The sequence below is a fragment of the Vanessa atalanta genome, chromosome 24 (assembly GCF_905147765.1).
Source record: "Vanessa atalanta chromosome 24, ilVanAtal1.2, whole genome shotgun sequence".
Taxonomy (NCBI): Eukaryota; Metazoa; Arthropoda; class Insecta; order Lepidoptera; family Nymphalidae; genus Vanessa; species Vanessa atalanta.
Window position 1 is genome coordinate 3101351 of NC_061894.1, and position 25895 is coordinate 3127245.

Here is a 25895-nt window from a genome sequence, read left to right on the forward strand (position 1 = left end):
CGATGACCCATTTAGTTAGAATACGTAAAACGTTACTGAAGATTATACGTTAAAATCTAGACGCTAACGAATTTTCACGTGCTTAATTTTGTAATCCTCCTCAGGTTCAGCTCGGTACTGAAAGAAAGTAAGCATGGTGATAAAACCTGTATATATTTGATGACAATTAACTTCATGCGTATTTTGTTATCTGCATTATTTGTAGTAGCGTGGTAGTTTAAACTCGAAATCGGCTCGAGGAAACAAGAATTTATTATTTGATACTTTACTTTAGTGTATATACTGTTTAACATAAGATTTTTTTTAATATTCCCAATGAAATATATATTTCTCCCTCTCTCAGTCTCAAGTTCTTGGTTCGTATTATTAAGATTAGTTTTTGTCAAGAAACTCTTAACTCGGAGTTTGGTAGTTGGTAGTGTTGTGCCTTGGAAAGCACAAAAAGCCGTTTTCTTTGCGCCTAAACTCGATACAACACGTGAATTTTAACCGAAGACCACGATTTTTAAACGTTTAATTTGTATTTATCACATAAAACATCGTGAAGATACTGTCATATGTATTTTATCAAAAACTTTGCAGTGAATAAATGGATTGGAATAAGCTTCGAACTTACTCCTCAAACAGGACAAGGGAACTTTACTGAGCTGTCGGATATTTATGAGCTGTCTGCTATTAGTAATGTATGTTTTCACAACAGAGCTGCTTGGTGGTAAGGTAAAACCAAGTGCAAGCCTGTTTGAGGAGATACCACCAACATCACATATTTTACCGCCAAACAGCGATACTTAAGTATTTTTATTAGCGATTTGAAGGGCGAATGAGCCAGTATTAACTACAGGCATTAGGGACATAACATCTTAGTTCTCCTGTTTGGTGAAGCATTGGTGTAAGGAATGGTTAATATTACTCAATGTAACAATTTCAATGGACAACGGTGACCTTTTACCATCAGGCTGCTAATTTGCCTGACCAGATAAGTAATTTAATTTAAAAAGAAACGTTACCGCTATTAACAAAACAAAATTAACAACGTCATGTTACCCCAGTTGGAGTCCAAGCTAGCATTGTTGCTAAAAATCCTAATGATACATCATCATCAGGACTCGGCAGCCGCACAGCATCTACCCTAGAGCTGAACACAAGTTGCACTTCCAATTTTACAGCCGACACTTTCAACTCAAAGTTATTTATAAGCATTTTTATCTGGAAATATTAATTGCATTATTCATTTCATCAAAATAATGGATAATAATAGTGATAAACGTACAAGGCCCTTTTAATTGGTAGTAGGGCTGTATGCAAACCCTTCTGGGTGGGTACAACCCATCATATATTCTGCAAGCAGCAGTACTTTATATTGTTTCGTTTCAGTTTGAAGGGTGCGAGATCCAGTTTAACTTTGGCCTCAAGGGACATAATAACTTAGTTCCCATGGCCGGTAGCGCACTGGAGGTGTAAAAAATGGTTAAAATTTCTTACGGCGCCAATATATCTATTTACAGTGGTGACCACTTCCCACCATTTGTCCATCCATTTACTTACCATAAATAAAAAAATAAAAACAGTTATTCATATAATTACGAAGATGATTTAAATACTCTATAAAATATAATACTAAAATTTTTAGAGTAGCATAGGCCATTTTGAATTGAGAACTATTTATATTTGTGACGTCATTATTAACATGCTTTTGATGTAGTGCTTAATCGGTTAATTGACATAAATAGGTTATACTAAGATGAAGGGAAAACAGTTAAAAATGCAAATGATAACTTACTTTCGAAATAGATCCTCCTTTATTATTATAGGAGCTGCCGGTTCTAATCTTGTAGTTTCCTAGGTTTCGATGCGTTACGTATGACGTGATGTCCCTGTTCAAATATAATATAATTAGAATTATGAGCTTGTCTTACTTTCAAAAATGATTGTCCCGATCTGTGCTACGATACAGTCAGTCTGGAAGAGACACTGAGAAAACGCAGATTATACGACAATAGTTTTTAACACAATGCCTGTCATTCAGTAGACACATGTAGTGAAGAATACATCACAATATAATGGCGATCGTAACTTTGTACGCGTAATATGAAGCTGAGACTGTCAACGTGAATATACTTTATATTTTGCTAATATTAGGAGAAGTTCATGAATTCTTATGTAACATTTGTGAGGCTAATTTCGCAAATAGAAAATAGTGAACAGCGACCTTACTCAATTTGCGGTATTAAGAATTAGGTTTGATGGTGAAAACCGTTGGTAACTTCTGTGAGTGACTGAGCACGTATTATTTACAAAATCAATTACTCGACCGACAAACTCATTTTAACAGGAATATGTCTTCATATTATTGATATACGGCTTGCCATCATTTTCATTTCACCAACGCACTCTGCTAACTTGTGTGTTCGTAGCTATCTTTTATAATAAAAATATAATAAGACTATCTGTTTTAGTAAAAAAGCGAACTTTATTTATTTAAAATTATTTTAATTAAGGTTTTAATTAGTTATAAACTACTTCTATAAACAGTAATTTCGATTTTGGATTTTGTGGATATTGAAGGCCACGTGTTCTTCAGAGGAGTAGAACGGACTTTGTTGTCCACGTAATGGTGGTACGCGATGACGTCCTTCTGATCGATTTAGGTCAAGGCGTTTAATCTCAAAGGAGACTTTATTGTGCACAAGTTTGTGACTTTTTTATTTCCTCATGTGTTGTGTGATTATTGCTCATGTACCGTTGATGTAACAGATAGAATATTTCATCTGTAGAGTAATAGTAGTAAAGTGACAGTCTGTCATTATCCTATGGCTGGGCTACAGCATCCTCTGTTTTTGAGAAGACACGTAGATCAGATCGGTGAAGACACGTGCACCATATTTTAATCCAACACATGTCAGTTTCATCGCAATGTTTTACTTCGGAGCGCTAGAAATAATTATAAAGACAAATTTCACCGCCTGTGTCCTTTTTAATTTAAATCTTGCACATGGAAGTATGTAACTTGATTATTCATGACAAGCAATAAATATCAGACGTAATTCGAGCAAAATAACGCTTTCGTATCCGAAAACAAAATTCAGAACATTGGACTTGATAGGAATTTGACGGAGCGTATAAAATGAAATTCTGGAAAATAACAATGGAAATGCTTCAAAATGTACTGCTTCTTACTGAACTTTTGTTATGAATAAACATTTTCTGATGTGTGAACATTCTTTCTTGTAATGCCCACACAATGTGTGTGAAATGTGGGCTTCGTAGTGATTTTGTGAAAAGGAATTAATAGAAAATCGGGAAAGAACGCGTTTTTTAATTTAATGAGCGCGCGGCGCGTTGTCCCCCAGATAGTACATCAATACTATATCAATCTGTTAAACGAAGACTTTATTCTCCTTTTAACAATCAATTTACCTTCTATTTCCTTCAGTGTTGTATAAACGAAATGCGTACAGCTTAAATCATTAGCTGTGAAATATTTAGAAAAATACGCTCTGAGTTTTGCACGAGCTAACTAAGCCAAAAAATCTCCTCTTCATGTTAACTTTTTCGAAAACGTTAACGTAAATACACATACTGGGCGAAAAGCGGCGTTTAAATATAATTTTATTCAGAAGTATGTTGGTGTTGGAGATGAAAGTCAAAGTTGGAAAGCTGGAGACAATATTTGATATATGAGAATTTCTTAACAAGTATGAACATTGTACACGTCATTGGTTTTGATTAAAATTTAGAAAATGTCGATAAAATTGAAGATATTCCAATCCAAACAAGCTCTTGAACATTTGATATTTCGTTAAAAAATTGTGATATGATTATGAAACAAGCATGTGTATACAATTCTGTTGTTCAAAACACGCATTGCTTATAAGTAGCATGCTCAATGCTAGTAACAGTGCTTATTAATATCAACGTAGATATCCAGCTATCATTAGTAAGTCGTTTGCTCGTTAATTCAGTTGAAAATGTTTTTTTTTACTCATACTAATGTTTCTCTTATGAAAATTATCATATTTGAAAACGAGTCATCAATATTCATGAACGTCTGAGACATTAAACGAAGCGAACTGTCTGTATTTGTGTAAGAAATGAATAAACTTTACGAGCTAGAAGTTGCAATTAAAAACAGCTTACCTATTTGCCTTTGCCCATCGTTATTTATCTTAATTTATTTCAAAGCTTCTATGTAAGAATGGTTTTAAAAACAACTGCCATTTTTGCGCCAGTAACATTTTTTTTTCATGATTTAATTAATAAAATAGATAAATCAGGGTTCTAATAAATGTTATTAATGGCTACATTATTTATGTAATGTCAACCATTTTCACCCAACTAAACTTTTAATTTGTGGTAGGGCTTTGTGCAAGCTCGTCTGGGTAGGTACCACTCTCTCATCAGATATTCTACCGCCAAACAGCAGTACTCAGTATTGTTGTGTTCCGGTTTGAAGGGTGAGTGAGCCAGTGTAACTACAGGCACAAGGGAAGTAACATTTTAGTTCCCAAGGTTGGTGGCGCATTGGTGACGTAAGGAATGGTTAATATTTCTTACAACGCCATTGTCTATGGCCGGTGGTGACCACTTGCCATCAGGTGGCCTATTTGCCCGTCCGCCTACCGATATCATAAAAAAAAAATCCATGTTATAATTAATTAGCACATAAGTCGTTCTGTCTCGAATTGGTTAAATCGGTCTCTAGAACTGCAATAACTATATTAACATGTATCTTATTGATGACTTTTATATTTTGATCATTGCCTTTGAAAAAAACAAGAAAATATGCGAAAAAAAAAATACATTTAATTATTTATAGACACATATAGTATGTTTAAAAAAATCAATAGGTTATATAACTTATATAACTAGTTTTAACATATCAGTTTTTATTTTTGAATTCCATGCTGTTAATAATATTAAAAAAAAATCTCGTATATTAATTTTACTGGCACAATATTATAAAATGACCTCTAAATTCTAAAAAAAGGATCGATAGTTAATTAAAATGATTCAAAATCATAATTCGTTTATTCCCTTCGCGTCACTGCATGAAAAATAACGGTTGCTTGCACAAAGGGGATTGGCGTTACCAATCCTCTTTTGAGAAGGCTTTTGCTAGAGGGATCCTCCCGTTGAAGTATTTAAATGCTCGGTCGTATTGGTACGCTTTAAAAATTCCTTTAGTCAGGACGATATTAACTGGTTTCTATGAGGATATCATCATATCTTTCTTTAAGTCAAACAGTTATACTATAACTGTAGCGCTCTAGGTTTAAATTAAAATAAATTATAAGAATATCCAGCCCCGAACAGTTATCCCTTATTTCATGACGAGAAACGTAAGTCGACCCTTACGATTTGTAGACATAGGGGGGTATTTTATTGTAGGCGTATAATAGCTTTCAACGATATTGTCGTAAAAGAACCCTTTTAGGAATATGTTATTTTACCCCTTTATTTTTTTTTTCAAATGTCAACTTTTATCGATTTCAAAATGAATTATAATCAAGTAGATTTTTTATCCTCAAAAGTAGCCTTTACTCCAGCATATATAATATATATGTATTTACAGCATTTATATATACATATCATAATTATAAAAAAAAAAAAACATTTCTCCTAAAATGTTGGTTGTTTTATATCAATCTGCTTGTGTAATTAAATACAATTCTTTTACTTTTAGAACTACTATTAATAATAATTGGTCTTAATATTTTATTTTATTTTACATATAAATTTACCGTGTAATGCCATTTCAACCAGAAAAAAGTCAGTATAAATTTATATAAATCGTCTGATGAATTGATAATTTAGCACGAAGGTCGCGTAGTAAATTTCTTAATTAACGTCGTGACTTGTTCTAGCATTATCAAAATCAAAAATCATAATATACTTTATTCAAATAAATAAATAATAAAAATATTCGGAATGTAGATTATATCGAGAAGAACCGGCAAGAAACTCAGTAGTTACTCTTTTTCAACATTTAAAAATACAAAGTCATGTTAGTTTAATACAATTATATATGTATGTTATATCATGCCTGGAAGTCAACAATTATTAGCTCCACGCTTTTTTGTCGTCTATATAATCTATCATAACTCCAATATATGTAAAAAAAACATCTATGTTGGTTAACATAAAAGTTACATTTGTATTTATACAATTGGTATTCATGAATACTGTTATTGATCCACTTCAATAATTATTGTAGTGGATCAATGCCACGGTAAGAGGACATGTAGTATTTTAATAGCATTATTAAAAGTTTAACTTTTAAGACTTATTTTCGTTAATGTGTTTTCAATTAATTCTAGGTTTAATGTCATTTTAACTACTGTTTAATTTATGGTCATCAATATTTATTCGTTACTTATTCAAGTAATATATAAGTGTAATTATTAGAATTGTTCCATCAAAGCCAACGGAAGAACAAGATGAAAGTCGCAAGTTCAATTTACTTGTTGAAAGGGCCTTGTCAACCACGCCTGGGTTATCCACCCACTCATCAGATATTCCGAATTCATTCAAACAGGAATAATTAGTATTGTTGTATTCCAGTTTCAATGATTGAGCCTGTGTATCGAGAGGTACGAGGAACATTACGTCTTAGCTCCCGAGGTTTTTGACATATTGGCGATGTATGGTTATCGTGTATGGTTATTCCTTATAGCGTCAATGTCTACAGGCGCTGTTGAACATACATATATAATAAAATAATAAAATCTTGACTGCTTGGGTTATCCTTGCAACACTCAGTCTTTCCGCTTGATTTTGGAAGAGAATATTATTACTATTAGAAAAAAAAATTCTTGGTATTCTCTTTTTGCAAGTTTTTGTAGGTTCATTTCAGTTAAGAATAATTAATTAGTATCACAGATTGTACTAAAATTTACACATAAATTGAGTGGTCGTGACAATACTCACAAGCACACTAAATTTCAATGTAAAATTTGTATTAATTTAATATGATGTCATAATATCTCAATGTTTTTTTAGTTATTAATTATAAAAATTATAAGTATAATAAAAATGAACGAATAGATATATTTTATACGAATTACGAACCATTTATTTACGAAACCTTATATAATTATAAAACTCCGAGAATTATTTCGCTCCACTGACATTCGCAAACATTTCCACTAAAACTTTAGGGATGTTTAAGGGTTCAAAGACAAAAAGTTCAATTGCGCGGTTAAATTATACACAGAGCTCCATCTGCTTCGAAATCGCTTTTTGTTGTAGAATTAAAATTGTAAATTCGTATTACCATATGTACATGTGTGTAATATCTAAGTATAATGAATGTATTTATAAGTAGACTCTTTGCATATTAAATATAATTGTATATACATATGTATAAGATTTTAAATTAACATGGTTATTTTTATTATTACAAGTATTTAATACGGGATATTTACCATGTTTTTTATTTTTAATTGGTGGAGCTCGATTTTTCGACATTATCCACGATTTTTTTGTTTTTCGTGAACAAGTATTAAATATTGTATATATGTCTATATACTGCCTCGTTGGTCTAGTGGCTTGATATACAGCCACAGATTCTGGCTCAAACACCAGGTCGGGTCGATAAAAAGTTATTGTGTTTTTGTGTCGAAAATAATCTCAAAAACAGCCCGAAATGTGGAAGATGGTCGCTAGTTCTGTGCTTGAACTCTTTTGTCGTGTCGGATTTGCCGCCCCATCCGACACGACTGAAGAGTATATATATATACATATATATATACATAGAGTTATTATGTATAAAATTAAAATAAGATACATCTACTTTTAATCGGTTTAGGTACCATCCACTTATCATATCTTCTACTGGCACACAGCTATACTTAGCATTGTAAAAGTATTACGACACTTGGTGGCACGTTGTCGGTACGTAGTTGGTGATGTCGGGAATGGTAAATATTTTTACAGTGCCAGTTTATCAGCGGTGGTGACCATTTACTATCATGCGGCTAATTTATTTATCCACCTATAGATCGGGTTGGTGGATACACATGTGGCAAAATTTCGTTGAAATTAGTCATTTTCACCACCGAGCATGAGAAATTAAGCACGTGAAAATCCATTGGTCCTTGCCTGGGTATGAACCCGCAACCATCAGTTAAGATGCACGCGTTCTAACCACTGCGCCATCTCAGATTCACTTGTTCAATATAAATTGATCGCGGCAAATTCCGGTTGGACACTAAGTTTTCACGAGATTAATTTATTAGCACGATATGAATTATCTCATGCTTGATAGTGAAAGAAAATATCTTGAGAAAACGGGTACGTGTCACAATCCACACAAAGGCAACACGCTGGAATGAGCTCTAGTCATATCAATAAGAAAACAACAGCTATTCCTGCTAATGATAAAAGATTTTTAAATTAAATAACAAAGTATTTACTTACGTTTCAAAGCATTTGGATAGCGTGAGTAACCAGTAGGTATTGAGTATGACAGCGCTGCACATATAGCTGTCGTTTTTGAGTAACGCTGCCGCGTACGGATGTTTGAAGATCTGGGTTATCGCCGCTCCTACACGCTCGCCGCTGTCTTCTCTATCATCTATCGATTTAAAAAAAAACATAATACTAGTCTTATTTCTCTCTACCGTCAAATCTCCACTTGTCATTTAGGACAGAGCACTGTAACTTATATTCTTGCATCTGCGCAAGTTAACAGTTCATTTAATCGTACTTGAGATATTCTTATATCAATATACATATTGTTCACTTATCTACATATTAAATAAGTTTAAATAACTATATTAAAAATATAGATAGAGTCATAAACACTATTAAAATTGGACACATGGAGTATACTCTAGATAGCTCTCACTCATCAGATATTATAGAGATATGCATACAGATAACGCCAAACAGCAATAATATATTATATTGTTGTTTTCTAGTTTGAAGGTTGAGAGGGCTAGTGTAACTACAGGTACAAGGCATATATGTTAGCTGCCGAGTTTGGCTTTGGCGATGTAAAGAATGTTTGATGTTTATTATGGCGCCAATGTCTTTGAACGATAGTGAACGTTTACTATCCGGTGGCCCATTTGTGAGTCCGTCTACCGTATACAATAAAAAAAAACAAAGGTCTAGTCTAGTCTAGAATAGACACTACATATTTTAGTGTTATAAATGTGAAAGTACCTATGTCTGTGAACTCTTCACGCTTTAACCGCTGAACCAATTTAGATTAAATTAAGTGCGGAGATATGTTGAGTCCCGGGGAATGTCACGGGCAAGTAGCCCGTATTTTTTTTATTAAAAAAAAAATACGAGCAATTCGCCAAAATAATACAGGAATTACAAATATTCCTATTTACATCTCCTTTTAACCTTATGACCTGTGTTAAGAGCTTGAACGACAATAACCCAAGAGGTCAGGATCGATCCTGCTTTTTATATCACCAGGCGGCCCGTAAGCCATAGCACTATTGGCGGGGTATTCACCCCTCGAGGAGGCAAAGTGTGGATGACAGTGGCTTGGGAAACGCCCCAGGTTCAGCTAGTAATATAAAAACGTAGATTAAAAGAGATATAATATAGTCGGTCGGGATACATCTGTATTCATCTCGCTATCTCAAATTTCAATTGTTTATATATAAAGCTGGATAAATAAATTTCATAACGTGTATCTAGTTTAGTTCTACAAGGTGAAGTATTAATAGTTTTGTAAAATATTTTTAATTATGCAAATATTGTTAGAGGCTAAAGTAAAACAGAATTATGCCTAATGTTAACACTTTCGATTAAAAAAATATAGTATTTGTACATATTTTACATTTAAAATTAAACATATAAATAAAATACTTTCCATTTTTATTTCTTCACTTAGAATCAATGTCAGCTTACCTAGGTTCACTTGCGTGTAATTCCCTGTGACGTTGTAATCTCGGCCTAAATCTCCTTCACCTAAGGAATAATTTATGTATTATTTATATATATATATATATATATAATTTGTCATTTATTATTTCTCTCTCATTTTATGTACACATAGTAATAGTACAAAAGATATATGATATTTTGGGGGGAATATAATTTGATCATCCCTTAACATTTCTCTTCAAATATTATATCAAAGAAATTTATTATAAAGGCTTTGGGCAGACTCGTCTTGGTGGGTTGGAAATGGCGAAGATTCATCCCTTTACTATTATCGAACACTAAAACTATTTATTACGATGTCCGGTTTGACGATTATGTTCGGTTTTGGATCAACGACACATAAAAAATAGGATCTTAAATCTCGTTGCTGGCGTCGAAGGTGTAAGCAGCTATTTACTATTTACTTATTTTACTATTCACCATTAAGAGGTCAATTTCATTTCATTGTCTAAAAAATATATATACTGCATATTTGACTACAAAAAGTCGAATGACTAAAATAAGACCAGCAATAATACCAAGTTAAGTTAAACTTTTTGTGTCTGTGTTTATACGAGTGTGTGTTTGCGTATGTGTATGGAATTGCGATTCAAGAGGAAATTGCTATTAGCATTCTTGAATATAGCATATATTATAATATAGCATACTTTATTTTTAATTTGTCCCGTCTATTTTTCTATTAGGTCTTTGATATATTTAAACATTTGGGCGTTTGTGTTTATTACTCATTAAATTAATTAATATTATTATTTCTCATTAATTTTATTTCATAAAATCTGTCAGAATTATTTTACTTATTGATGATTACCTATTTATAATATCCTAATTTCATTACATTTCAAATCCAATTATAACATAAGTATGAATTATTACAAATAGAGATTCGATTTTCAATAGTTTTCATTTTCACCTAGATAATTTTCATTAAATTTATTTCAAATGAATCTAGGCGTAAAACTCAGTTGATAAAACATTAACAAGTTCATTACGGCTTATAATCTGAAGGGTAAAGTATACTTTGGGTCTAGACACTGATGATATGATTTCAGCTCAGGTCGAATACTCCAGGCGTAAGAAATTCATTACCCATAAGCCTTTTACATCAGTATTAAATCATAAAACCAAGTAACATAAATAATTACACGGTATGAAACAAACAAAACATATATAATACAGTCGCATGATTATTTTACGTAAATGTCCTGCTGCTGACCTTAAGACATCTGACACAAGCAAGTTTTTCTCCCAGTGTTTCTTATGAATTGGATGGACTATTGGTAAAGCTGAATGTTGCATATTTTATAGATCTATTTAATTGTTAGGTACACAAAATAACAATCATTTGTCTTGATGGTTTAGTTAGAATGGTACCTAGTCTAACGTAGTATGTATTACAGGTAAAATTCACACTGGTGAGATTAATATTTATGAAAGCACATAGAACTTCTCCTTATCTTAATGTTTAGGTTAAAATAATTATGTCTCGTTAGAAATATGACAATGTTTATTATTCCTTACCCTGTTTTTCGTAGGTAAGGCACGTTTGAACAAAGATTACTTAAGTGGTGATAAAATATAATATAGAGCTAAAAATACATAGAAGTGAAAACAATTATTTGTCATCGATACAAAACAATTATGAAATATTATCGAAATGTCCACTAAGGATGTTATTACTAAGAAGAAAAAAAAATACCTTTGGATAGGACTTTAAGAATGCTGCCCATTGTAAAGGATTTATTTAATGTATTCAAAAATTTAAGAAGAAAATAAGAAGATATAATATATTCTTTTAACAATGAAAATATAGGGGGAGTAATAAACACTGTTTTATATAAGAGGTATTTTTTTGGTTTGGTAAATATAACATATATTAATGTGTTTTGTTAAAAGGACTATATATACCTGATTCTTCCGTATTTTCACTATCTTGCTTGCCCTGAGCTTGTATGAGCGTCACGATGAATAGCAAAACGAAACGCCACATCTTTCGGTTCTTACTGAATTCTGATTGAGGCTGCTCTAACTGCGCATAGAGTTAAGAATGTAAAGACATGACTTATTTTTTCCTGCTGAACAAAGTTTAATTCGTTTGTTGTGTTAGTAATATTCATATCAAAAGTTTTTATGTACGATCTGATTTGTAGTAATATTGTTTATCCATTGCTTACTTTTTTATTTTAGAGCCCTTTAAATCAACATTTATATTCTTCTTTATGGAACAGAACGTTAAGAAGCAAACGCACTAAAAAACACGAATACACTACTTTCCTGAGCTGGATGGCACGCAGTGAAATATGGCTATTTTTTCCGTGCAAGTAAAAGGCGAACGATGTTGAATAATATGATATCGAATTAACTCTGAATACTTATGAGTACTAAAAATATAATTAAAATATCTAAAGTTTCAAAATTAAAATGCGAAATTATCTACTACCACGTAATTTCCTAATATAATACTAAAATATTATTATGTCACATCCAAAACATTCATAGCTCTGTTACTCCTAAACAAAGGATGTTTTCGTTCACATTTGAGGTATTTGTGTCAACAGCGATACGACTGAAACAACAAATCAAATGGAAACTACGAACCCATATAAAGCTCATTCGAGTCTTATTTTTATATCTGAAGTATAAAGAAATAAAAAAAGCAAGAAAGGACAGTTTATTTGAAAGAACACAGGCTTAAAATATAAATGCAAAAAAATAAAAAAATGTCGTAATCAAAATACAGTAAAATCAACACAAAAGTATATATACAGATATAATAACATTAAGACATCACGACTAACTTTAAACTAATAATATCATGTATTCGAAAGGACTTAGGTGGCACAATGCTTTTCTATTTCGGTTTGAAGATAACATCTTTCATTCTCTCTCTGAGTTCTCAGTGGCTAATTATTTCTTACAGTGCTAGTGTCGTTGGGTGACCTGGCCCATTTGCCAGCCAGTCTGCCTACCTATTATCAATTAAAAAAAAAAAAACTTACTTCAGGATACATGTCGCATCTTCAAATTATATTACAAATAATAAAATAAACACCATTACCATTATTGGTTTTAAAATGATTCCTGATGATTGATCTTCCATTTAAAATTAAGCCCTACTAAGTTTCCCTGAACTTTCCTAATTACTTTTAAATGAATCTAAGTGATCTAATTTATTAAAATATCATTTAACGCTCTTGATTATAGACTATATAAATCTGTTTTTTGTATTATTCACTGATAAAAAGTAAAATGAGTAATCGTATTAAAACGACCGTAATTATATGAGTTCATTATCCAATTTTACGTCGGATGAAATTAGCTTAAAGTGAATATCATCGTGTTCGAAATGATTCACGAACATACTTAAACACACAGGCACAAATAATATTAAAAATGTACGAATGAAATTTGGATTTTTGTAACGAAAAGTTTTACTAAATATGGACCTCAATTAATTGAATTAATCATTTCAAAAACAAATTGAAAGCTTGATATTACAGGGACAACTGCACCCAATAACTCAATAATAGGTGTCGTCTAGAGATGCGAACATCGTAGGTTATATGAGTTCATAAAAAAATAATGAATACCAATGAACGCGTGCATCTTAGATTAATGATTCCGGGTTTAAACCCAGGCAAGTACCACTGAATTTTCATGTGCTTAACTTGTATTTATAATTCACCTCGTGCTCGGCGGTGAAGGAAAACATCGTGACGATACCTGCATGTGTCTAATTTCAATGAAATTCTGCCACATGCGTATTCCACCAACTCGCATTGGTGGAATATGCTCCAAACCTTTTCCTCAAAGGGAGAGGAGGCCTTAGCCCAGCAGTGGGAAATTTACAGGTAATGTAAATGCTTTATAAAAAAAAATGCAGATCACAAATTCTCTATTCTATTGCAAGTTTTAACGTTTAGTGTTATCGTCACTTTTAATATGGCGGTAAACAAAATTGAACTAGAAATGCGGAACCTATGTCATAAATAGTGGTAAGTGTTTCGCGTACTATGAGCAGCGGCTTCCGCAAGCGGCTTGTGAAGTGGTGAATCTCCTTGCTTGCAAATATTCAATAACAATTTAATAAAGGCTATAAATAAAATTTTATTTTAAACTATTTTACTTTGAATTTCATTACTTTTAATAAATTTATGTTTTATTATTTAAATAATAATTAACAACTGTTTTATGATATGACCATTACTCGTAAGTAAACGCAATATAAACTTGTTAAGTCGTCTCAGCTTAGCCGTGTTAATGGCCACTTGTAAGTTAACGGCTGCCTATCTTAATTTGTGTCATCTTTCCTCGTTTCCTTGTAGATGTCGTGACAGATACAGGACCGGTAATGTTCGGATGACATTCTACGCTGAAAGATGTTTAGACGCTGATAATACGTGTAAAACACGCGATGGGTTCTTTCGTAGTTAGATTACACGTGAGTGAATCTGTCAAATTAATTTTATTTTATTTTATTTTTTTTATTGCCCGGGAGGGCAAATGACTCTGCTCCACCTGATGGTAAGTGGTAGTAGAGTCCAAACGCGACGACGGCTAGTGCAGTTGGGAAAGGTGATCTGCTCTAGCCGCCCCCGCCTTGCCGGCCCGCAAGATGCCTCTTCACGCCTCGCTTGAAGGAACCCAGGTCATAAGAGGAGGGGAATACGTGCGCTGGTAAAGAATTCCATGTTTTGGAAGTGCGACAAAGAAAAGAGTTGCCAAATTTCTTTGTACGCGATGGAATTGATGTCACAGTTAGGCGGTGACATCGAGAACCAGCACGCGTGGACTTGTGAAGGAAAGGGGAAGCAGGAATAAGGGAGAATAGTTCCTCTGAGCACTCGCCGTGACACATTCGATAGAAAGCGCTGAGTGCCGCTATCTCTCGACGCAATTGTAAAGGCTCGAGGGTGTTGGTGACCTTTACATCGCCAATAATGCGAACCGCACGTCGCTGCAACCGATCCAAGGCCTCCAGTAGGTACTTAGCGGAGCCATCCCAGAGGTGCGAGCAATATTCAACGCAGGACCGTACCTGTGTTTTATACAGCAGGAGCAGTTGAGCAGGCGTGAAAAAACGCCGCACCTTGTTCAGGACTCCGAGTTTACGTGAGGCTGTTTTTATAACAGCCTCGATGTGATCCTTTGAAGCTTAGCTGTTGAGTTTCTTATAAAGGAGATATTAATCGACATTAATATACATTATACATATAATATACATTTGATTGTAATACTAATCTCGAGTAAGTAGTACCTAATCTTATAGGTTATACCATTATATCTATGTTCTCCTGAAAGGTGATTTACACGACTAATCTTTCATGGTCAACTGTGCATGGGATATTATAAAGCACAATTGTATGATCAACTACAGGTCCACTTTATGTTCATAATCCGTGAAACATCAATACGACAGGAGAGACTTCAAACCCAGGTCCAAACGTCTTAAAAAAGACGCTGCTGGAATCTTGAACATCATACCGATAGCTTCTTGTAATTATTCCGTAACAACCTTTGATGTCATAGAAGTATATATTAATTTCTTGTAATTCCATAAAAAAAAATACTTTTTATTTACATTTTAAACTGTAATAAAACCTAATCAAATGTTCATTAAGTGTTAGAAGACACCAATAAAAGTAATATAAAACACAAACAAATTATTAGCTTTGAACAAACAAAGAAATGAATGCTTATAAAATGAAATTAAAAACACAAACATTATATCAAGAAAAGGTACATTTATTACGCTCAAGTTCCTTGAATCGTTGGCTCAATAAAACCTTAATTGGAAAATAATTAAAATGAATATTAATAGACAAATCCATACATACAGTCACACATATGTTTGTTAATAAAACAGTTACTTCAATTTGTTGTTAATAGATGGCGTTAATAGTTCTTTTAATCACGCTATAATTGTCTTATGTTATTATTTTAAGTATATCGTCATTAAAAAAAAGAGACTCTTTGTAAAGCATGTATTTACTGACAAAAGGTACATGACATCTTGGATACTATGCTTGGTTAATATTTCTTGCGGTGCCAATGTTTAATTGTTTACGAGAGATGGTGATCGCGTAGTTAATTTTACATTTATTTACCTTTACATAAATTTAGCAAATACTTAAACTTAATAAGACATTTAACATCAATCATTACTGTAATATTAATTAGGTATTTTATTTTATAACAATTATTTATTAAATTGTCCCCGTAAATAGTTCATTCTACGCGTAATTTGGAATCGTTGATATCTTCTTTTTTATGATATAAACGAGCGAACGAGTAACGACCAGCCACCAACTAGTTAGTGGTCACCACCACACAAAAGACAATAAAAAAAGGAGCTGAAATAAATTTTAACCGTTCCTTACATCGAATATTGCCACCAACCTTGGGAGATAAGATGCTATGTCCCTTGTGCTTATACAATAATAATGAGTACTACTGTTTGGCGGTAGAATATCTGATGAGTGGGTGGTACCTACCCAGACGTGCTTGCAAAAGCCCTACGACCAAGTTCGTATAAATAATATAATAATTATTATATATAAATATTTTCACAAATAGTTATTTATTAATCTGTAATAGATAAAATTAGTTATTACGAGTGTACCATAGACGATAGACCCATGGTACTGCGGACTTTTCTGTGGGTTTTTTAAGTGCTACAATTTTCTAGAACATTATTGGATGTATCTTCTAAGAGATAACCAGCGTTAGCCATATAAGTGTACAATATTTGTTTTTAGATAAAACTTCGTCATAGCTGTCTATTGAAACCTTTCTCGTCTATCGTCTATCTCTTTCTATTAGTGAAAACTTTATCGAAATCCGTCAAGTATTTACGAAGAAATTAGCGTTAATATAGAACGAGAATAATTGTGACTTTGTTTTATACTATTAGAAATATTTTAATAGATTATATTGAATATAATAAGTTATATTTAAATATTGAATTTAGATATTTCTTTCAAATCTTATAACATTACATACACGAAAAATCCCTCTCTGTAAATACACTTGGCCGACATCGAGTTTTACTATTTTTGTAAAGCACCCTAAATGTATTTTATGACATCATTCCACTAACCCCGTTCGACAGCCACAGGTGCCTTCCGGAACGTTAACATAACGAGCATTTTATATGTTTTAAATAGTATTACACGATAAACAATATTAAAATTATCTTTATGAAAGGATGTCAATTGAAATATTTACGTAACGTTGGCTTACTTATTGATATATTTAAACTTGTAAATTGCGTCATAATAAAATTATTATGTTCGTTATATATGAGAAGGATATTATGTAATTTATATATTAAGACATATAAAAAGCTTTTCCGTTTTTTATTCTCACTCAAAATAATTCTATCTGCAAAGAGGCTTACAATTGTAATGTTATGTTTAATCAGAAGAGAGATTAACTTAAAAATATAAATGTCCGGCAGACGTAACGAAAATGTATTTATAATTAATGATAACCATAAATCAATATAGAGAAAATAAATAAGACATCGTGTTTCGTTTTATTATTTTAACAACATACAGCAACGAAGTATTTTTAACGCCAGTCACACTTAAGGGCGTAGAAAGCGGCGGCGGATAGGGGATAAGGTGGCATAAGAGCGCCCTGCCATTTGCCGTCACGGCAATAAATATAATAAATAACCCAAGGCGCGCCAATACATGTTTCATATAAAATATAAAGATTATCGAATAACGTGCCCTCGAATGTTGTCACCGCGAATAGATTTTCCTACGTTTTTCACCATTTGACGAAGTTTTGTATAAAGGATTCATTATCATTTTGTGTGACTTGTGTGAAATGTAACGAAGATTGTTTAAGTTATTGGAAAAAACTTGCTGATTGGCAGCTATACCGATATATGCACATAAACCAATAAAGTTATTTGTACGACATTACATGTAATAATTTAGAAAAACGATATTCTATCGAAGCGGGACAATTTTTCGATGGCATACTGTAAGCGATTAGATTAGCTCATCAATATTTGATTTTAATTTTGTCTCGTTAGTATTTTGATATCAACGCACAACTTAAACGGCGGAGACGGCTTTGGAATATAGGTTTATTTTTTAACGTAAGAATAAGCTAAGAAATATTTTTGACAATTTCAATTTTAATATAATTAAATGGGAGGTATGTATCTTCGTATGAATTCAACTTATACGAAAACGGAACGGACATTTTAGTGAGCCTTACTTAAATAGGCTGGTTTGTCTAAAAGGAATAGTGCCAAAAGTGCAAATGATATTGCAAAAACATTTCACCGAGTTCCTTTATGCATTCAAGCATTTAGTTTAAGCTTAAGCGTGTGGATGCTCGGTCATTGAAAAATTAGCGAAGGTATTTAAACACAAAGTATAATTAATTTTGTTGCATATAATTTGAAAGCATGTTCATATGAGTTTGTATTATGAGAAGGTCATCGAATTTACTCGAATATTTTAAGCAAAACAGAGATTTTTTTTGTTTAATTTCATATTATGAATTTTTGCACAGTGGTAGAAGTCGACCAAAATAGCTTATGATGTTTAACAAAATATATATGTATATATATAATTTGCACGTTTCTAACAGTTATTTAAGTATTTTCATAATATGTATCAAACAGTTAAAATAAAAGACGGTCGACAAACAGAAGAGAAATAGGATACTGTTTTATGTTTATCTATTTGTCTGTTGATGATGTCGTCCTGACCTAATCTCAAGGGAGACCAGCTAAAAACGCAGGACATATTATAGTGCATAAGCGTGTACGCAAACACAGGTGCACTATCTATTCGCTCTCTCTAATAATCCGATGGGACGGCAAATCCAACACAACCTGAAAGAGTTCATGAGTTCATGTGCAGGACCAACGGCTTTACATGCCTACCGAGTCATCGGACTGAACCCAATTCCAGCCTCCTGGTTGTTACTAAGAATTTTTTCATAGAAAAACTGAATAATATTTTATCAGTCCAACCTAGGGAAAACCAGGACCTCAGGCCATCCACAGCCTTATTTTTAGCAACGAGGAAGTCTATTTACTCGTATATAGACACGGCAGTAAGATTACGAATAATAGATAAATAAATTAATAATTTGAACTGTTCTATTATCATTATCTCATTTAGGTTTAATTAGTAATCAGCTATTTGAAGTGAATATTAACGTTCATATACGATCGTAATTGAGATTCATTGTATAATAATGCACTATTTTCGATAGACGTTGAATTTTATAACGAAATTAATTAATCCGAAAATTTCTCCATCAAACTATTGATCATTTAAACGACAAAAACAGTTATTTGAGCTGCCATTTGGGGTGATTAAGGTCAGGAATATTTATGATTGAATAATTCTGTGGTTATTACGTCGAAACAAAACATTAGTGATTGATGTTGATTATATAATACGATTCGTGGTCTGTAATTATAGTGTATTTTATTATTTATCTTAAATTTTAGGATGATAGTCGAGTCAATTGCTAATTAATGGTAAATTATCGCTTTCGACTGTAAACAGTGAGCAGGATGCCGAACAGTTGGGTTCGGGGATCGATCCGACATTTGGAAGAATCATAATAATATCAAAGTATTACAATAATTCATCTCGATTAAGAGCAAATGGGTTTGCAAGCAACCATCGCATTCGAGTAGCTTGTCGAAACATAACGACTCGCGTTGCCATGACACTTACAACTCCATTCGGGGTGACCCGCTCTTAAAAGTAAATCAGCCATCAAACATTATTCCAACAATTCATTAATTATCCAAATCAACAATCAAAGTAATCTCGCCACGTTATATATATTCTGTTTTGATGTAAAAAATCTATTGGAGCGGTTTGAGGGAAAGACCGAAACGTATGACGTGACGGCAAACTGCATGACGCTGTCATATGCCATCATGATCTCACCTCCACCGCCGTACGTCTACTATATAGTTCATGGTATTTTTTTTTTGTTCACAAAATTCTTCATTATTTTTATTTATTCATGGATTTATATCCTATCTGCCAGATGGGTTATGATGGCAACATGTATGTACGTCTATGTAACAGAGTACACACAGAAGTGATTACGCGTTCAAGGACATTAAGGTCCTTTCAAGGAAATTGAAATATAACGTCGTTGTATTTCGCAACGTCACGTTTATGTAATATTCGGTTTTATGCCGCGTATGATCAATTACCGTACCAACCCTTTGGTAATTTGGTTCTGACACAAGGAACAATTTTGTATGAATAATCGACGTTGTTGACGAAAGTTTACTTGATGGTAGGGCTTTGTGCAAGGCCGTGGTGGGTACCACCCTCTCATCAGGTATTCTTTTGCTAAGCAGCTATACTTATTGTTGTTTTCTGCTCTGCTCAGTGCACCACATCTGAATTGGGGCGGCGTGGTGAATTAAGATCCAAACCACCTCCTCAAAGGAAGTCTTAGCTCAATATTGGGACATTTTCAGGCTTTTTTAACACATATATATTTTGTATGAAATATTATGTTTTAATATCACGTATATAGATTACTAACGCATATGTTGGTTATGTAAACCGTATGTCTTATAAGTTGTTAAAATATACACTTATATTAATAATTTCGAAGATAATTAGGGTCATCAAATAAATGCAATTTGGAAAAGGATTAACGTGGCATCATTGGCGCATATCTCTTAAAAAGATATGATATTATGATTTGTAATTGTAGCTTGGTACACCGGCAGTTACCACCAACTAAATTCTACCCCCTAACAGAAATACTATTGTGTATAAGTTTGAAGTGTGAGTGTGTGAGTGAGCTAATGTACAAGGGACTTAATATCTTAGTTGCCAAGGTTGGCGGTATTGGCGATGTCATTGAAGTTCAATGTACTGTTTCAATTAAGAGTTCCACCTAGCCCAGTAAGCTATTTCAAGTAAAAAAATATATGTAAGTATAAATACGTATGTTATGTTATCTCATTACCTTATAAGAAGTCTAACATATAATCCTATTATATATGATATGATAATCCCCAATCGACGCGGAATCGTCCTAAGATATATATTAAGCTTTTTAATACCGTTAATCCTTCCTCCTTTAGTTGTGCAGCAGGCGACAACTACTAACAACTAGTATTTGAATACGCGTCAAACTCCTAATTTCGCCATCATGACCCTGCAATAATAGGTTTTGTGTCAAATGATCTATGGCTTCAAGGGTTGCCCTTAATGGCCGCCTCATATAACGTACTATTATGTAACGCATTATTGTAACATAGCTGTATAATCCTAAAAAGCGATAAAAGCGAAAGATATCTATTTTTTGTTACTCTTTTCATGTGTCTAAATTCAACGAAATTCTGCCACATGTGTATTTCACCAACCCGCATTGGAGCAGCGTGGTGGAATATGCTCCAAACCTTCTCCTTAAAGGGAGGAGGCCTTAGCCCAGCAGTGGGAAATTTATAGGCTATTAATATAAAAAAAAAATGTTTCAAGTGTTCAACCGATAATCATGGAACTTTGCATATACACCAGTGTACAGATTATGAAGAGTGCTTAAATGAGCCGAGATGGCCCAGTGGTTAGAACGCGTGCATCTTAACCGATGATTTCAGGTTCAAATCCAGGCAGGCACCACTGAATTTCCATGTGCTTAATTTGTGTTTATAATTCATCTCGTGTTCGGCGGTGAAGGAAAACATCGTAAGGAAACCTGCATGTGTCTAATTTCAACGAAATTCTGCCACATGTGTATTCCGCCAACCCGCATTGGAGCAGCGTGGTGGAATATGCTCCAAACCTTCTCCTCAAAGGGAGAGGAGGCCTTTAGCCCAGCAGTGGGAAAATTTACAGGCTGCTAATGCTAATGCTTAAATCTGCATCCGGGTCTTTACCTGTGGGCGGAATTTAGTTTGCTATACATCAAAATAACATCTTTAAAACTTCTTAATTAATCATGTCAGGCTAAAAATAAATAAATAACAGCTCTTAAATTTCCCTCTTGCGAGACATAGGGCACATACAGGGGCCATGTGGATTCAATGAAGATTGATGAATACACGTATCATAATCTAATACAATATAGATAGATTTAGCTACGTCACATGGTATGAATAACAATCACATATTAAGCTCATGAAAACGAAATGATGTTTACCAGCTATTTTAACCATAATATTAACTTAAGATGGACGTTTCTTGTAGCCGTCTCTGGGTGTTTGTGGTACCGTCGTTACTTCTGATTTTCCATAACGAGGTCCAGGTCTTTTGTACCTGTAATCTCTGATTGATCGTTAATTTTTTCCGTTATACTATGCATCTACGCCTGTTATGTGTTAGTTATTAATCATTGGAAACTATTTTTGGTAATGATTTGTCAATATTTTTGATATGTATAAAAATTATTATGTACTGTTTGTTTCCATTAAATAAATAAATAAATAAATAATGCAAGCGCTTTAGCTACTTAAATTGGTATCAGAGTAATGTATGTGATGTTGTCCAATATTTATATATTTATAGATTCGATTATAAAATGTTTCTTTTAAAAAAAAACAGCACACAGCTGATTAAATAAAAGAAGAGCTACCAAAACTGAATGAAAGGCTATTAATTATCACCATCATAATATACAAGAAACACGTGTAACATCTAAAAATACCGCCTCGTGTATTGCAAAATGTATAAAAATAAGGCTCAAGTACTTACATAAATTCAATAAAAATAAATTGCCTGTTAAACTAGCTGTAAGGAATATACAAGATGCAAAGTATCCTCTGAAATTACAACGCGTAAAGTTTGCGAGTATAGGACATATAAGGAAGACCACAGACTAAAAGAAATATTAATGATTTCGATTAATTTAAATTTTGAATTGTAACTTGTCATGTTATTATTGTATTTGTTTAATTGGTAGATATGTTATGACATCTATATCATGCTACCAAGACATGCATTAACAAATACATCTATCATCTATTTGTATAGTTTCTTTTGTGTGATCTCATGCACTCAGAACTTAGAGTGGAGGGGCGCGCCTTCGTGAGTGAATAAATCTATAAGCAAACTTACTTTCATGATATTTATTGCCAAGGGGTGTTATCATAGTATTTCAAATGTAGGATTATTACGCTCACAAGCACTTTGTTATTACTGGCATAAGATACGCAGCAACTTAAGATTTATCATTGTGATTCTAAATTCAATTAGGTCTTCTTTTTTGCCTTATAATCTTCCCTTTGTCCAGTTGCGCGTTTTCCGACACAAATATTCAAATAAGTATAAACGCTACTGGGTCTACAAAGACAAAGAAACGACGTTTTACATCAAAGATCCAGAATGTAGATTACATATATGTATGTTACAGATCAAGATTCATTTTCAGTGTTTAACAATGTCATTTGACGCGAATAAAAAACTTGGAATAAATACTCACTGTATATTCTACCGCCAAACTGCACAACTTTGTATCAAAGGGTAGGGTTGTGTAACCTGTTACAGTGCTACTGGCCGTTAGAGGAAAGTAATGGAAAGTCCCACCGTCTTCTTTCGATAAAGTGAATCCATTCACAAACTGTCTTCCAATTTTAAATATTCTTCAACTTATTTTTATGATTTTATTTTAATTTATTTTTTTATATCAAACCTCATTTTATGTCCAATAACAATAGCATAAGTGCGTTTAAATCAACAGGCTATTATTCCAGTTTTAAATAGGCGTCGTTCGGTATGTTGGCGGTCTAAGATTTTGTGCGTATCGTTATCGCGAAACAACCTTAATGTCGGGTAATGGTTGAGTTTAGAAGCGGAATAGCCTTTGGGGTGTCATATTCAGATACGGCCATGTTCGAATACTTGGAAATGTCATATTCTGGTTGTTATTAGGCGTTATCGCGTTTTATTACGTGAGTCTGATTGTGTGTAACAATATATAGAATAACTTTCAAAAGTATAAGTGAATAAAACGAATTTACGACCTCTTCTCGTGAGAGTGAGAAAATGATATTCCATCGCGCTGCTCCAATGTAGGTGGGGAAACACATCGTCATCTTTTATTTTACCCTTTTTTTATAATACATTTAAGCGGACGAACAAATGGGTACCACCTGATTGTAAGTGATCACCACCTACCTTACTTATAGACATTGACATTAAGAAATAATAACCACTCCTTAGATAAGCAATACGCCATCAACTCTAGGTGTTAAGATGTTATATCCCTTGTTACACTGGTTTACTCACCATCAAACTGAAACATAATGAATCTGATGATTGGGTGATACCCACCCGGATAGATGCTTCCATACAATGCCACCATTGAAAACAATATGGATTATAAAAACAAATTAAACAAATCAAAGTTAAACAGTTCTCACCCGAATGTAAGCCCGCAATCATCTGTTAAGATTTACTGGGTCCTCGTGAGACAGCTTTTATCCGAGTGAAATTAAAGTAATTACTTTTTATGTCTTTTAAAAACGCAAGTAAAATTTTAGCCTTATGTTTGATAACTTTAGGCTCCTAAGACGATAATTTCGGTCTAATATTTCAATGTTTAATATGTCTCGCACATTGGTTGTATATCTATTATGTGTGTTCGTTATTCAACCCGCGACCTCTATAGTGTATATATTATTTTTAAATAATAATAGTGTCATACTAATTTCACCATTACGGGTCGTTTTTTTTAAACGTAGCACTTTTAATAAAAAAAAAAAGTATAAATTCACAACTAATGATGATAATATATATATATATATATATATATATACAAAAAGAATGATGAATGCACTATTTGTCCAACCTTATTTCTTAAGTTTAATTAAACCTTTGTTATAAAAATAATATTAAAAATTTGTAAAATAAATTGCACCCATACGGGGTGCAATTTATTTTACAAAATTAAATTTTCAATCTTCGAGCTATTCAATAAAAAATTTTGTTAGAATCGTCAAAAACGTTTTGCTATCGACGATACGTACAAAACAGCTGAAATGTTAAATTTTTTGAATTTTATGAAGGCTAAAAATATCAATACTTTACTAACTTATATAAATATTGAAATCTCTGCTCCTTGCATCCCGTTCGGTTAAAACGACCATTTATCTTGTTACGCTTAAATCGATTTATAACGCCATACAGTCAAGCATTGTTACGGGTCATGATAGATAGGCAGTTTCCTGCATATCCGCCGTGAACTCGACATGTATGGATTTATTAGAACCGGTTTACACCGGATCGTGCTGACAATTACTTTCTAAATTTGTATTGGCTAAAAGTTATTTCCGCTTGGACAAACACGAGGAAACTATATTACATAAGTACATTACATTAAGATAAAACTGTAGTCGTTCGCAATTGTACGAACAAATCCTCGTGGACGAGTTTATCTTGACAGACTTTATTTAACCACTTTTTTCTTGTTGGAACTGACTTTTACTCGAAATATTTAGTTTCTGCTTTTTTTGATCATTTATATGCTTAAATATACTGTCGTAGGTGGAAAAGCGTCGAAAAAAAAATTGTGGCCAACAGTTACCCACTAAGTACACGCACACTGGTAAAGTAGGGTGACGTTTGGCGAGTGTCAAGCACAGCTGTCACACACATCGAAACAATAAAGTTGATTCGTTTTTGTTCTTCTGTAGTGCGATACTCTATAAAGGAGTAATCTAAGTCTGCTTCTTAACTTCGGATTATCAATATGCTTAATTAGAGTTTTGAAAAAATAATTATTACATAATACTTATTTTGTATTAAGCTATTTTTACTAACTCGTTAATTTATGAGGGCGCAAACCATGAAGTATGGGCGAAAACCAAGATCAAGCCTCTGGGTAAGCCTATATTGGGTTTGGCTATAGAAATATTCTCAGTAGCTCGGAATCATAAAGCAGGGCTTACAATCGGGAATCACGTCGATAGTCGGCCCTGTGCCTGATTATTTTCCGGTCGTGTCAGATTTTCCGTCCCATCGGATTACAAG

The 25895-nt window shown here is 33.1% G+C and overlaps 1 protein-coding gene across 2 annotated transcripts in view; it reads left to right on the forward strand.

Moving 5' to 3' along the window:
• Nucleotides 1–25895, forward strand: part of LOC125073581 (inactive dipeptidyl peptidase 10) — a 162743-nt gene that overhangs the window by 24118 nt on the left and 112730 nt on the right. The gene's annotated exons all lie outside the window — the stretch shown is intronic.